Source organism: Panthera leo, chromosome C1, assembly GCF_018350215.1.
Source record: "Panthera leo isolate Ple1 chromosome C1, P.leo_Ple1_pat1.1, whole genome shotgun sequence".
NCBI lineage: Eukaryota > Metazoa > Chordata > Mammalia > Carnivora > Felidae > Panthera > Panthera leo.
Window position 1 is genome coordinate 49703450 of NC_056686.1, and position 16938 is coordinate 49720387.

General features: G+C 37.6%; 1 protein-coding gene across 22 annotated transcripts in view; it reads left to right on the forward strand.

Annotated features, from left to right (window-relative positions):
- The window catches only part of NFIA (nuclear factor I A), a 372067-nt gene that overhangs the window by 124868 nt on the left and 230261 nt on the right, over positions 1-16938 (forward strand). The window contains exon 3 of one of the 22 annotated variants that reach the window (XR_006206042.1): positions 7896-8001. The exons of the other annotated variants lie outside the window; for them this stretch is intronic. The gene's annotated coding sequence lies outside the window, so the exon portion shown is untranslated. The remainder of the gene's footprint in view (positions 1-7895; positions 8002-16938) is intronic. 22 annotated transcript variants of the gene reach the window in all.

Here is a 16938-nt window from a genome sequence, read left to right on the forward strand (position 1 = left end):
AAGCAGTTTGACATATGAGAAGCATGGTCTTTGGAGTCTGGAAGATCTGAGTTTGGAGCTGTGCCTTGTGACCTTAGACAAGCTACTTAGTCTTTGCAAGGTCTAACTGGATGTCTGTAAAATAGGAACAATAGTAGTATGTAATAGGGTTGGTAGGAGAAGAATATTGCCTGTAACGTCTATAGCATGTACTAGGGGGCTTGCTATTATTCTTGTATTAACAAAGTTGTCCTGGTTTTTCTTCCCATGATTAATTTTCATAAAATACATATTAAGTTTTATGATTGAATATGATTTAACATTTTTATTTAAAAAAAAATTTTTTTTTTAACGTTTATTTATTTTTGAGACAGAGAGAGACACAGCATGAACGGGGGAGGGGCAGAGAGAGAGGGGAACACAGAATCAGAAGCAGGCTCCAGGCTCTGAGCCATCAGCCCAGAGCCCGACGCGGGGCTCGAACTCACGGACCGCGAGATCGTGACCTGAGCGAAGTCGGACGCTTAACCGACTGAGCCACCCAGGCGCCCCGATTTAACATTTTTAATAAACATATCTAGAGTCTAAGATTTAAAACTTTATAAAGGGCTTACATATGAGCCCTTGGTTTCTTGCTGATTAGTAGTGGGCAGTTGAAAGATACTTATTTCATGAGATGTTTAGGAGAAAGTAGTGAACGAGGTTCATAATAGTAACAGATCCTTTGATTAGATGACCAGATAGAGAGGTCATTCCCAGTGCTGCCTGGGAAGACGACAGATCTCCTGCTGCATTGGATGGGGTAGGAAGGACCCAAAGAACCTGTGAATTAAGGGAGCTTGGAAACTAAAAAATCAAATATTTCTTTTATTTTCAGAAACTGACATATTGCATTCTACTGATATTAAGAAGTTGACTTTTTTTTCAGAGGAAAATAGCTGTCCCTCAAGAGGGTTGCATTGTCTGTCACATTTACCTGTTTGATTTTGGAGAAACTGAAACTTGTTTATTCTGTAAAAGCAGTTATTTGTGTCCAGATTTGCTCTTCCACAGTCTGTCATTAATCGTTTAGGGTTAAATACTTTTCTCTCCCCTAAAAGGTGTTAGTACATTATTCATTTTTTTAAAAAAAAATTAATTTTTCCATATAATCTCTTTGAAGAATCAGGTAGCCTTCAAAGTACACAGCACAGTACAAAGTACCTAGGCTGAAAATTAATATCTTAATTTTTAAGTACTTCTATTATAAAAAATAATAGCTTATTATAGGCCATTTGGAAAATAGAGAAAAATGGAAGAGAAATCATAACAGTTCTACAAGCTAGAAACAATGATCATTAACACCTTGGTGTGTTTCCTTCCAGATCTTTTTCTGTTTGTACACAGCACTGTCATACATATTCGTGATTATAAATACATACGTAAAATCCTCGAAGATCTTCTCATACTGAGGCCAGGTGGTGTTAGACAGAAACTGGTGGTAGCCAGACACAATAATAAGGATGACAGAATCACAGGGAAAGATAGAATACCCTTGGCTTCCTCAGCCCAGGCTCCCTCCTCTCTGCAGCAGGAAATGCAGTTCCTCGTGTGGAATAAGATTGTAAAGGGAAGGTAGGCAAACTCAAGAAAAATCTTCCAGTTGCCCCTGTGGTAGGTCACCAGGGCAGTACAACAACCCAGTTCTGCTGTATTGTGGTGTTCCTGTTATTCAGGAAAAAATCATTAGTTTCCACAAGTCCAAGTTTTGAACGTAACTTTTTCTCTCCGAACATTTCTCAGTAGAGCTTAAATTATTATCGTTAACTTCAAATGGGAGGTGGACATAAACGTGAGAGAATTGTTAGCATATACATATTTTTGCAACATCTATCACAGTCCTGAATCATGAAAAACTATTTTTATTGAGCTATATCTTTATTTATAGATGCTTTCTTGTATGGCCCATGCATCTCTGATTTTTCTCATGCTGAATCATACTGAATTCTGTTATACACACACACACACACACACACACACGTGCGCGCACACACATACACACACCCATCCATTATCGTACAAAGACTGGAAAAATGGATATGACATTTGGGGAATGTGCAAGGTTTCCAAAGATCGTATTGAGAGGTAATTTTCGTGCAGTCCTTCCTGATTGGACACCTCAAACCTGTTATTCTCATCTGCAAAGTGAACGTTTTTATTCATTTTCCCTTGGCTCTCATCTCCATCTGCAATGCGTTGCTCAGGTGGACTTCTTTACTGAAGGGAAGAGCATAATATTCTTCTAGTTTGCCTAGCTCTTTGGCATTTAAACAAGCTAGAGAGATGCATAAATTTAGCAAAGGATCGGGGCCAAAGTGATGGCTGAACTGGCATCATTTCACATTTTTCATGCTCTGTATTTATAGCAATAAATTTCAAGCAAGGAAATAGATTGCAAGGAGTATGCTGTATTAGGAAGGAAGTTTGTACACTCTTGTGGCTTATTGGTATCTTAGTATAACCTTCTTCCCACTTCCCTGGTTGAGTGAACTGAAACGGATAAGTTCAGAGACTTTGGGTTGTTCATGTGTCTGGCCAGTTAAGGGATAAGCTTTTTTTTTCTTTTTTACACTAAACTATGTAAAAGTTACACTGAACAGAATTATGGTGCGTGGTTATTTGTGACTTTCTTCTAAGGAACTTACCCCCATCACACACACACACACACACACACACACACACACACACACACATTCACAACCTACCCCATCCCCCCCCCCCCACCCCCCCCCCCCGTCTCACCTGAAGATACACTCTAATAAATGCTGTCTCCATAGTTATAATTTTCTAGGGCTTTGCAATGCATCGCATGTTAACTTAAAAAACAAGCAGTACCCATTTTTTAAGGAGACGATTACAATGGTGCAATCAAATTGTGCTTCCCAGTCATTGAGAAGCTTTAATGATATTGAGAAAATTTTGGTTCCATGATTGTCTTGCTCTTTGAATCAGTGGTTGGTTACAGTTTAGAATAAATTGCCAAAGGGCACCTGGCTGGCTCAGTCCGTAGAGAGCGTGTGACTCTTGATCCTTGCGTTTGTGAGTTTGAGCCCCATGTTGGATATAGAGATTACTTAAAAAATGAAGCTTTAAAAAAAAGAAGAAATTGTCAAGTTACTATTTACTTAATAGCAGTAATATTTAAATGATGATAAACAGTAACAGCTTATTTTTTAAAAGATACCAAGCTAAATGCTTTCATGAATTACCTCATGTAATTCGCTCAACAACCTTTTAAGTGTTATCATCATTATTCCCATTTTACAAATGAAAAAACTCAAAAAAAATTTTTTTTCTTATTTTTAAGCAAAAGAGAGACAGGTGCGAGTGGGGAGGGGGCCAAGAGAGAAGGAGACACCGAATCAGAAGGAGGCTCCAGGCTCTGAGCTGTCAGCACAGAGCCTGATGCAGGGTTCGAACCCACAAACTGTGAGATCATGAACTGCAGTAGGCCACTTAACCAATGGAGCTACCCAGGCGCCCTGAAGAAACTCCAGTTTTTGATAGCTTCGGTAACTTCTTTTAGAATGTAGGTCATGAATATCTAGAGTAAGTGATACCAGGAAATATTCCCCTCAACTAAACATGTTTTCTCCCACATAGTCCATCAGTTAGAGATTTCTGGCAAAGAGGCCTGTTTTTTTAAAAAGAGAAAACCCGGTAGAGGTTTTAGTCTTCATTAATCAGATACACTCATGGTGTGAATTTGAATGAGCAAATTGGGTTGTTGGATGTGTTGTAGGAGAATGGGGTTGGTTGTGAGAGATTTAAAGGAGAGGGGTGATGGTTAACATTGTTTTTAAAAGAGGATAAGCAGGGGCACCTGGGTGGCTCAGTTGGTTAACCGTCTCTTCGTTTTGGCTCAGGTCATGATCTCATGGGTGTGGGATTGAGCCCCGCATCAGGCTCTGTGCTGACAGCAGGGAGCCTGCTTAAAATTCTCTCTCTGCCCCTTCCCTGCTCTCATTCTCTCTCTCTCAAAATAAATAAACATACATTTAAAAGAGGGACAAGCACTCAAGCTGGGTTTCTGTGCTCAAGGGCACAGGATGAGGCAGAACATCAAACACAGATTCCACCTACTGCTAAAACTTCACCTTTGACCCCAATGAAAATTTTTTTATATGTCGCCTTTGAGACACACACTAAACCTTCTTGTCCTATAGAGCTGCCAGATAAATTACATTTATTTCAAGGACAGTGCAATATTAATCTAAAAGGATATTTTAGATTTAGAAAGCATTATTTTTGAATTCTGTGTGTTTCATATCCAGTGTAGACTGAGCCCCATGAGTAGGAACTGAATTATCTTTATCTTTATGTCCAGAGTGCCTGAGACAGTGTCCAACAGATAACATGGTATGGGTCTAATAAAACTTTTTGAGTTAATAAATGAGTGAAGGAATGAATGAGCAAAATTTATAGTTTTCTCCTATCATCTACTAAGCATCTGCCTAGAACTTTATAGAACTTTAATCTCATATAACATTCAAAAGAAGGTATTCATTCATATATATTGCAGTTGTCCCTATTGTTAAAAGAGAACTTTGTATCTTGGTTCATGAAAGAAAATTCACAATTCAATAGAGTTGGGACCACACCTTCAAACACAGACACTCCATTCAGACTTGCAGACCCCCACCCTGCTTGGTGTCTGGGTTGCAGCCCAGACTGAGGTTGGGCAGTGGGAAGAAGGAAGCCGTGTGGTTAAACCACTTGGGATAATTGAAAGTCGACCGTACTTATTTTCAATTTGGCAGCTGCATTAGCTTTTTCCTCAAGTGTGTAGTTTTCCCTGGCTGTCTTCACACTGTGGCCCTCTCACCATCGGTGACCTGGCAGAGGCCTCTGAGGAGGATCACCATGGCTCTTCCCTGATGGTTTCCCCCAGTCCAGCATTTTCCCTGACTTCGCCACGCTCTCTGGTATCAGGGAGTTAGATCAGTTTCTGTGTTTGCAAAAGAAGTTAAAGAAAGACAAAAATCGGGGAAGCATAACATAATAAGCATAATTATTTTTACCAGGGATAACGATAATGAAATTTTAAATTTAACATGGCCTGAGTCGGACTCTATGCAGATATTTAGAGCATGTGAAAATGCTTCTGGCCCCTCCGGCCATTTCACATACTTTGACTCAGACCCTTAGAAATTTCTGGTGGGCAGTTGATATTTGAGCCGGCTGATGTATCAGTCCTGATGCTCCAGACTCGGATACGATTCTAGTTAGAGGCACAGCATGCCTGCGACAGACTATGTGTGAATGTTTCAATGTCAGCACGAGAGGAAGGTTGTGAAGATAGGTGTTCATGTGGGACAGGCTGCAAATCCAGATCTCCAAGGACGAGCTAGTGTACATAACCTTGTTCATGCCGGGCCTGGGTTTTGTTTTGTTTTCCTTTTTCCACTTTCATCGCAAGTTGATGATATGTCATTTAAATCTTCGCTGTCACATGGGCGTTGTTTTCTACCCAAGTGGAAGCCGAGTTAGAAGAACCTCAGCTCTGTGGTGATCTTATTTTACTGTTTTCCTTGGATAAAATGCCCTTGATACCAAATAACTGTATGCTGAATACTTATTATTATTGTTCGAGTATAGTTTCTTGGAAAGGATGTCAGGGTTTTCGTAAAGGGGCAGTAAAATCCACTTTTCCCTTTAGCATTTACCAACAACTTTGCAATTCTGGTGGCTTGAAATATGGTCAGAGTGCACGTTACTCAACCTCTGGCTGCTCTTGCCGTTTCACACTGCACGCGGATGGTGCCCCCCACCCCCGGCCAGTCAAACAGTATAATGCCTGCTGACGCATCAGGGGTGTGTAGGGTTTTGGTTATACGTTTCATGACTCTGGCAGTGAAGGATGTATGCCAGGAAAGTGAGAATCAAACTACCGACCTGTCTGACTTAGAAGATAGATAGCACCACCGCATTTCATTGGAAGCATGGAAGTTTGGAGGTGATCCCCTAAACACGCAGGTCGTCAGCCAGGTTGGGCTTTCTTCTTATAAGTGCATAGAGGACATTGTTTCATGACTCTGCCTAAGCTTGGGTGGACAGATGATTAAAACATATAAATTTGAGGGGAGTCACTGGATGGCTCAGTCGGTTAAGCATCTGATTTTGGCTCAGGTCATGATCTCAGGGTTCATGGGTTTAAGCCCCATGTCAGGTTCTGTGCTGATGGCTCAGAGCCTGGAGGCTGCTTCAGATTCTGTGTCTCCCTCTCTCTCGGCCCCTCCCCTGCTTGTGCTCTGTTTCTCTCTCTCAAAAATAAATAAACACTAAAAAAAAAGATATAAATTCATGGATGGCATTGAGAGAGAGAATTCTACCCCATGGTCAGAAGTGGGGCTCACCCCCGTGTTCTACTAGGGTTGATCTGGATGTTTCCTGCTGGATGTTGCTTTTCTGGTTTGGATTGAACCCACTTGAGTTAAATGGAGCCCCACCCTCAGCCTTGCAAGTAAAAAAAGAAAATCCTGGAAAAGAAGGGTTATGCTAATATCTTGTATAGGATCTCAATGATGGAAATAGGGATTAGGAGCCAGGGAGTGGTGTGTGACTGATGGAAGTTAGAAGTTGGGCTAATAATAAGTTACATTTGCATATCAGTTAGCAGCTTGCAAACTGGCTCATGTACCTTATCTGAGTATTATAACTGCTCACTGAGGAAAAGAAGCTGTTATCATTATTTTTACTATTATCCCCAGTATCACATTCCATTTTACAGATGATAAAATTGAGGCTCTGAGAATTTAAGAGATTTTTCTCAAATTCCTAAACTGTCACTTGTGAATTTGGGTACATGACATGCTCTCTGACCCGAAGTTGTCATCTAGCTTCTTGAGGACTTCCCTGTCTTTTATTATCTCATATTTGGCATTCTAGCAGAACTAAAGATGTTTTATAAATGTATATTTTACTTAATACTTCCATAGCCAATATAGGGAATGGCACCAAAGTTGCATTCTTTGCTTGCTAAAATCAGCACCTTTGTGAGATAGGCCTAAACTCGTGTAAACTTTCTTAGCTCCCTAAGGCTTCCCTGCTATATTATTATAAAGTTTGCAAAGCACTGCAAATATTAAGAGACATACTCTTCCCCTTTGCTAACACCAGGTAGTGCTGTGACATGTCTGAAGTCTTTAGCAGAAGACATGACTTGCAGTGATAATATGTATCAACAGTTAGTGTTTCCCAGTGAGTAAATTTCTTTGAAAGCTGAAAAAACAATTTGTAGCATTGCTTTAGAATGTGCTTTTAATGAAGAGAATTAAAAAGTACATGTGATAGATTCTTCAATATTGCCAAACTTCTAAAAAATGATTATACCATTATTTGAGGTATAAAATCTTGTATATCATATACAGATATTTTCTTTATTTGTAACACAGCTTGAAAATTCTAACGGAGCCATGTCTGTTCAACTACTGATTGTGTAATGCTATAAATTTTTGATAAGCTTGTTCCAAATTTTCTTGTTCTGAAAAGCATTAAAATCACCCCCTATTGAAGACAAAAGACCATAATTTCTTTAGGAGACATCATTAGATACATTTAGAACTAGGGAAAACATCAAAACTAGATAAAAAAAATCAGAAGACAGCCCCACTGATAAAAATTCAGTTCCTCTGTAGCTGATGAATAGAAAAATCCTTTCTAGTCATGACCACTGAAGAAAAAGGCTTGTAAAGTCCACCTCACCATTTACATTGTAGAAGTGTAACTTCTTCAAGCAGGTGAGATATACCAGCTCTCCATCTATCAAGCTGTGATTGAACAAGGATGATAATATCTGACCTATAAATGACTTATTTTTTTGTATTGCCTGTACACATCAGGTCACTACAAAATAGCTGTTTATTATCTTATTTCAGTAACATGATGGTCTGAAGTGTTTCATGACTTGTTCATCCCTTTTCCGCGTGACTCAGAATCAGATTCTGCCTTCTGCTCTGCCAGGGTCACTCCCACCCCAAACAGGTAAACTAAACAGGAGAATGTGAGGACTTAGGCACGTGTGATGTACCTTGCTTTGGTTGAATAGACCCTTGATATACGTGTTTTGTTTTTTGTTTGTTTTGTTTTGTTTTGTTTTTGAGAGAGAGAGAGAGAGCACATGCATGCACATGCACAAGCGGGGAAGGGCAGAGACAGAGGAAGAGAAAGAATCGTAAGCAGGCTCCATGCCCAGCATGGAACCCGACGTGAGGCTCCATCTCACAAGTGTGAGATCATGACCCGAGCCGAAATCAAGAGCTGGATGCTTACCCGACTGAGCCACCCACATGTCCTGACCCTTGATATATTTGATTGCTTATTTACCAAGAACCTGATAATCCAGACTGCTGATGTTACCAAGTGCAAGGAAAAAATAGTGATGGTTATGAACTTGGCACAGTGCCGCTGCACTCCAGTAGTGCTGTTTGGCACAATTCAGCCTTCTTGGTTCATTTTCCATTCATTCCATCAGCATTTAGGCCTTTAGTGAGCATCACTGTATACCATTCTTGGTGGTACATAGCCCACATTTCTAGAAGGGCTGGGAGGGTTGGGTCGTAATCCAGTGCTATCATCATATAATCTTTTCTGGGAAGGTGCGTCTATATAACCTCAATAGCTTTTAACGTTGGGATACCAAACTCAGTTCTGTGGGTTCCTGTTTTTTTTCTACCACCCCCCACAGCCTCCAAGTAAAAAATAAAATAAAATTAAGGTGAGTATAGGAGTTTCAAAGAAAGGCATCTATTTCTTATTCTGGCGACAAGTAGTAGATGAAATGTCACTGTGGGACATGTAAGTTGTTCTTGAAACTTGAAAAAGTTTCACTGTTTCAGCAGCATTGAATTGTCAGTTTAGTTTTAAAAAAACTGATCAATTCAACAAGACGTGATTGATTGCTCAAGCAAGTTGCTTCTGAGACAAATGTGTGGTATAATTATTCATGTACTATCTCTGGTATCAGTGTGTAGCAATAATCTTTACTGTCCTATTTTGTTTAATTGTCTGTGTATATATTCTCTAGAAAGGAGGTTGATTAAACTTTGAAATAGCTTGTATCTATTGTATGAACTCTATTAATGTGCACAATTATGCCTGGGAAGAGAACTATAAGTAATTCTAAAAATTATGGTTAGAACAGGTGATCTATATATTTTCCCTTTTTAGCCTTCTTTCAGCTGTGTTTTAAGAACTGTTCTAGAGTACAAGTTTTGGTTAATAATCCATGACAGAGCTAAAGTCAGGATGGGATGGGTCCCATAGGACCCGAGCTGGATTTTGCTGGGAAAAGCTCAAGATTGGGAAATAGAACTTTGGACACACAGGTCAAAGGAGGATATGAAATATTTGCCCCATAACCCTGTACATGACTAACCTTTATTTTGGAGAGGAAAGGTTTCTCAGACTTACTGAAATAGCATTACATTAGAGCAAACCTGACTTCAATGGTTTATAGACTCATAACTATAACAGAATAAAGGCTTAAGATCAGACATTGCATGCAGTCGGACATCTGCCACTTAGGAACTTCGGGACTTTAGGCTGCTGCTTATTATCTGTTAACCTCAATTTCTTCAACTCTACAAAGGGTAATGATAATATCTATATTGTAGCATTGTTACCAAGAAGAAATGAGGTAATGTCTGAAAGTGTTTAACACAGTCACTGGCACACAGAAGATATTAATAAATGTTGGTTTCCTTCTTGTTCAGCAAAAGCTTCAGGAGAAAGCTGGTGGGGATGTTTATAAATTTCATTACTTCAGTAGCATTTGCCAAACGTATTTACCTTATTGTTTCTAAGTAATTAAAACAGAAATACACATATCTAAATATACAGATACATATTTTATAATTAAGGCATCACTCATTGTTTGTAATGCATTTGGAGTCTTTGCCTCTGCACAGCTGAATGTTTCACAGTTTTAAGATATGTTGATAGCCTCATCTGGGAGTCTTCTGATTGAAAAGGAGGTTCTTCACCTTCATTTGTGTACTGACTTCGCAGTATCTGAGAACCCCCTGAATTGTCACACAGAGTAGTTTGTGTTTGTAAGTATATGGATTTTCTCAGGGAAAGAGGCCATGGCTTTCATCCTTTCCAGAAGAGAGAGGGGACTCCAAAAGTTTAATACTGATTCTAATGACAATCTCCTACTTGCATTTTTCAGTCCAAGAATATAAATATTGCTGTTGATATCTGTTGAAGATTTATTGTATACTGGGCTAAGCTTGTTATATGTCTTATGCTAATGGAAACTGGGCCTTTTATGAACCTCAAGTTCACAGAGACTCTTTAGCACGCTCAGGAATGGGAAGCCCCGGCACGGTTTGCCATGGCACTGTAGAAGGCCCAAGTCAGGGCAGCTAATTCTGCTGTTCACTTTACACATAATTTCTAAACTATGTGACTATAATGATTTAATAATAGTGTTTTTATACCATGTAGAAAAGATACTTGAGCTAAAAAAAATTTTTTTTAATGTTTATTGATTTGGGGGGTGGGGGGGGGAAGGGGCAGAGAGAGAGGGAGACACGGCATCCAAAGCAGGCTCCAGGCTCCAGGCTCTGAACTGTCAACACAGAGCAGGGCTCGAACTCATGAACCATGAGATCATGATCTGAGCCAAAGTCGGCCCCTTAACCTACTGAGCCACCCAGGCGCCCCACTCAAGTTTTTTTTTTTAAAGCATTTAAAGGATGTGATTCATTTCATGAATCATGGTGTGCCCTGAACCTCAGTTTTTAGGGTTTTACTTTAACAGGCACGAAGACCACCATTGCCAGAAAGATTAGCATTTGTCCTTCATCCCCTCTATGGGAGCGGGGAGTGGGGTGGGGGATAATCTATGGAAGATTCAGATAGAAAACCCACAGTCGTGAAGTGTCCCATTTATAGCTGGGAAAATTAGGAATGATACGTAGGGCCAAATATTTGGACACTGGCCAGTTTGAGGAAATCTTTAATATAGGGATTTAGCAAAATCTTGGTTTGTTGTGGAACTGATCCATCATGATATGTACGTAGCTTGAAATTATCAAGACTTGTGAGTCGGAGATAAGGTTGTATTTGCTGTGATTAGAACTGTCAGCCTTACCGGACATCTCCTGAAATAGCTCTTTTGTATGTGGGTATTTTTTTTTATGTCTATTGTATTTTAAACATTGTTAATAATATAGTCACAGCACCTCTGCAGAGTCAGTTTTAGTGGTGTTTGCCATCTTGCTTACCTGGTTACTTTTGTTGGGAGCACAGTTCAGATGCCAGGTAGAATTCTTTTCATCTATTGTGCATTTCTTATGGTTTCTGTACACTTGCCCTCAAACTTCATGCGTTCACTTATCCATTGTAAAAGCGTTGAACAGCTATTATGTGCAAGACACTGTTCTGTATTCCAAGAATTAGTTCATTGTTGTTAAGAGTACACATCTGGACATCATTTTAGAATTATTAACTGTGTTTTGTCCAGAGGAATAGATGAGAGAGAACAAGGTAATTCAGTAATTTTGTCAGTGTCCAAGCATTGAAAGTGGTAACTTATCAAATAGAATATTCTGTTTCCTGACCACCCCCGATCCCCTACAGTTTCACATCTAATGTGCATTATAAAGTGTTTGTAGTGGAATTGGTGTTTTTCTAGAGCCATCTTTAGAAGATTTCTCAAAGGATTTTGAATTTTTAGGGAAATACAGAAGACTTTTGCTTCGTTTTGGCTGGAAATTTGGTGTCTCTATTGAAACTTGGAAACCAAACCAGACAGCTTTGGGTTCTCATTCATCATTTAGAATGTCAAAGAATGTGAAAGTGAAGAAGCCAATTTTGTCTTAATTCTGCATATTCATTATATTTTGTTTATTTTTAATTTTTACCAAATAAGACTGACTTCACTTGCTTCTTATGAACTGAGCCTAATAATCATACACTTTCCAACTAAGAATGTTAACTGAATTATGTATCCTTGAACAAAGTCACATAAGCTTTATGGCTCTCAGTCTACTTCTTGACAGTTTTTAATTTTTAAGAGTTATTCTTTAATTTTTCTAGAAGAGAATTTCATGGTAGTAATCTAATAACAGTCTGCATGTCCTGTGTTTGTGAACCTGTCTTCCTTGTTGCATTTGGAAATTTAGCACAGTTTAGTAAGCTGTGATTAGCACTAACACACACCAGAAAACCTACTAACAATGTCTAAAATGCATCTACTATTAGGGTTGAATTTGACAGGAGGGATTTCAATGTGTGGAGCACAAATGCCTTGTGTCATGGTATCTTTTTAAACAACAACGAAAACTTACCTCTGTTTGTTACTACCAGACTTATCTGCCTTCATCATAATCTGCATCGTACATCCCAGTAAAAAGAAGAAAATAAAACCACCTAGAGGAAAAGAAAATAAAGATCACCTAGGGAAAACCATTGTTAAAATTTTGCCATTTCAGGGTTTAGCCTTTCAAACATATGTGTGTAGTTTTAAAATCCTTCTTAAAAATGTGATGCTATGCCACAAAGACCTTTTCCTCTCATTGTCTATTTTCCTACAGCATCGTGTTTAACGGCTGCATTATATTTCATAATATAGATTGGCTGTTATTTGTGAAATCCATGCTAAATTGGATATTGAGTTTGTTTGCAAATTTTTGCTATTGTATTCATGTGGCAATTAATATCAACATGGTACAGTCACAGTTTTATTTATTTAGTTAGTTAGTTTTTTTTTTTCTTAATGTCTTATTTATTTTTGAGAGAGAGAGAGAGACAGAGCACAAACAGGGAAGGGGCAGAGAGAGAGGGAGACACAGAATCTGAAGCAGGCTCCAGGCTCCGAGCTGTCAGCACAGAGCCCACTGACACAGGGCTCGAACTTAGGGACTGTGAGATCATGACCTGAGCTGAAGTCAGATGCCCAACTAACTGAGCCACCCAGGTGCCCCATCACAGTTTTATATTTATAGATCAGCCTTATAAAAAAGCAGTATTAACTTGCCATTGATGTTTTTTTAGAAAAAAATTGAGTGAGATGGCATTGGTCAATTCATCCCTTGTATACTTTTTCTGTTCATACACTTTGTAAAAATTATTTTTGAAACTACACTTTGTAAAAATTATTTTTCAAACTACTAACCTCAGTTATTTTAAAGCTATTTAAAAAAAATTATTAGCCATGTAGTTATGATGTGTTGTATGACTAAAGCTTATGGCTATCTTATGTTTAAGGAAAATACCAATTATCTTACATTATTTTCACTAATAGAACAAAGTTTATGATAGTGTCTGGCAGGTAGACTAGGGCATTTTCCATCAGTAACATGGGAGCATGTTTATGCCATTGTCTGTCTGGTGAGAAGTGAAGAATTTCTTGGGTCTTAAGGAAGAAGAGGGACCACACAATCCATACTAATTGTGTTTATATTTTTAAAATAATCTCTCACTGCCTGTTTTCAAAACCTATGGGGCTTTAACTGCATGTGAGTGTTTTTCCTTGCCCATGTGCCTTTCTATCCCTCATAGAATATCTTAAATGCCATTGGAATACTTTACCCTGTCCCCTCCAATTTGTGGGTTTGTGGCCTAGTCCAGCAGCAGGCTTTGGAGAAGTTACTTGCTACCTTATTATAACATACTTAAACTCAATAGCAATTCAGGCCTTACTGGGTATTTACCTAATTTATTGTGGCAATGCGGTATTTAGACCACTGATTAAGTGAAGTCTGTCAGTATAGTTAAAAGAAATTAGAGACACTATCATTGCTAAATCACTTAACAATTCAAAGAAGAATTGTAAACATATGAATCCATTTAATTATAATAGTGCCAATTATAAGAGAAATTGTAACGCGGAGAACAGTGGCTTTTATGTAATCATAATAATGGCATGTATTTATCTTGGTTTGGCAAGTTAGGCCTTTCTTTAATACTTGGCTTTGCCTAAATAGAATGTGGTTTGCTGAAACCCACAATAACCCCCACACCCTCCAATTTGTTATTGCAGAAAATACTGAACAATAATCATGCAGTATGAATGATTAATGTATGCATGGGTTAGTAAGTATCTTTGAGGTTTAAAAAGTGTTTTTATTTACATTCTTCTGTTGGCTGAAGGTATAAAACAAATAAATACAAATCCACATGTGTTAAATATTCCCATCCCTTTTCACACAAGTATTTGCAATGTGAGTACAATCATAGCCTTTTCCTTGCTTTCTATGCTGTTTTTATTTACCCAGTGTATATCCTTTAATTATATTGCAACTATAGTATTTGATATGTAATGCGTTTTTAAATTCACTAAGTACTTTGAATATAGCTTCCCCAAAATATAAAAATAATCAATGTAATAATATTTGAAGATTGGCCAATTTAACTTATAATGTTGTGTTCTAAAATAATACCTATTGGAATCACACTTATTTGAAGAGCATGTGTAAAAAGATTACTCACATTCTGTGTTTAATAAGATTACAATTATTATTGAGGACAAAGTGCTATCTAGTGGTATAAACAAAATTACTCTGGAATTGGAATATTTCTATGTTTTAATCTCGGGGCTTTTACATCTTTCTCTTTCCTGCTTTCAGAAAGATAATTTGCTGTAGTTTCACACTGTGCCTTTCTAGAAGTTGGAAGGAAATCCTACTTTTCTAAGCAAAGAAGAGAGGAATTTAAGTTTGAAGAGAGCTCTGATAAAAACTTACTTTGAAAAATTCAGACAGGTCTTTGTTTTAAGAGTAGCCCTTCCATGGACACTTAGAATTCATTGTATAAGCTATATATTATAGAAAACATCAGAAATCCAAAATCTTGAATTTTTTTTGTATGTGTGAGACACAGCTGAAAAAGAAACAAATAGTAGATTTAAAAACTTGGTGTCCAGAAAGGGTTAATATTTTTATTACTTGAAATTTGATATAAAATTGTGGGCAACCCATGACATGGTTTGGAGTACTTGATTATTCTTTTCTCAATAAATAAGAGTGGCATACAGTTAATTTCAGCACTGTAATTGAGCAATGCATTCTGGGAAGTCGAAAAGCACTGTAAGATGAGGAAATGTTTTAGGGCCTAATCATGAGAAGAAAGGAGCCTTTCATAGCCCGTATGATGCTGTTGTCAGAGCTAAAGGCAGATAATGATTCAGTAATAATGGCACATTGTGAATATTTAAGCTGAAAAGATTTGGGCAAAATGAACAGACATTGTTGGTTTGTGAAAACTGAACAGTTGGTCTTTGGGCTTCAAAAGCACTCTGAACTCAGTACAACATTTTTATTCAAAAATTTTCCTAAAACAAGATACTTTTTTTGAAAGTTATATCACACACCGTCACTGTGAGGAGTTTTAAAATGATCTGCTTGTTCAGTTTTCACTAGAAATTGGTAGCATGGCCTCTTTTTCGTTACAGAGAAGTTTAGAAGTTTCACGTGTTTCTTCTTGACACATCTTTCCGATGTAGTCGGCAGAAGCAACACCTTCAAAGAACACTCTCATCCACAGCAGTGATGTAAAATATTAAATATAAAACCAAGAGTGTCAGATTGCAGAGAAAGTGAAGTCATTTGCACTTTGTTCCTAAGGTTTCCAATACACCCTTAAGAAGAGTCTTGGAGCTGGGTTTCTATGTACCTTGGCTTTTCTCCTCATTAGTATATTTTCAACCTGTTTGTTTTTGTTCTTGAAACATCTGTGAATAGCAGGTTTATACAGCTATAGTTTCCTATTTTGGGGTGAATGTTACCAGAAGCCTAAGATTGGAGTCCTTGTAGCCTTCCGTTAACTTAGGAAGAAGAGAGAACTCAACCCCGGTCCAAGAGCAGTATATTTTAAAGCTTACCAACTTTAATGGTAGATTTTTAGAGTCAGTAGCACATCTGGTAAAAAAGCTAGAATCCTCTTTGCCAAAGTATAGGTAAGACAGTGTGATACTGAAATAAAGCTTTCTGAGACGTTAAAATCTGATTCAAGTACAAAAGAAAACTTTTGGAATAAGTTTTAGGACAGAATTCAACCTTTACGTATGTGAGATATGTATATATCTCCAGTGGGCTCTCGTGTATTTTGTATACGTGCTACAATCACATAAATAATTTGAAGTCTGGTGTTTCTTTTATAAATATACTTCTCATGTGCAGTTTTACACAAAGACTGAAATGAAACAGATTTCTGAGGACATAGAAATGTTTTTCCTTGAATAAAAAAGATTACTTATTAAAAATGGCTTCATAATTTAAACCAAAATAACTTTTTTGGGGGAGAGGGGTTTCTTCTCTGGGATTTTTTCAAGGAAAAAAAAATGTTGCTGTATGTTTACACTAACATTCATTTTTGCCCATATGCTTTAAATCTGTGTATTTGTTTAACCAAATATTGTTTATTTTTAGAACTGTTTGATTTTTCTTTTTAGCTGGAATTTTTAACAACAGTTCTTTTTACATTAAATTAAATAAAATTATACTATTTAAAGGACATTTTCATCAGGAGTTGGAACCAAGAAATAAATCCTCTGTTACCATTAGGTGAGACTTTGGGCAGGAAATAGGCAGAGTCCAGAAGCAAAAATAAAACAGAAACAAATGTTTACCAAGAAAGTGTGATGTGATCCAGGCAGATTCTTGTATCATTTTTTGAAAGTAGCTTTTCTCAAGGCACTCAATGCAGCTATAATCAGTCTTCTCTGTACTTCTGCAAGAAAACCCAATTTAAATTTTGACCTGCACAAACTTATACTTTCTTAAGCTTTTGGGAATTGAGACTATAAAATGAGATTGTTTGCTTGGAAGCTCCATAAAATTTAACTTGGTTTTGGAATGTATGATCAACATTTCAAATAGCATTTTTAAAAAGTCTCTAAAATCACTTTGTGACTTTTTTAAAGATTCCACATAACTCCAGTATTGTTTGTTTTAATTTTTTGTTGTCTGATTA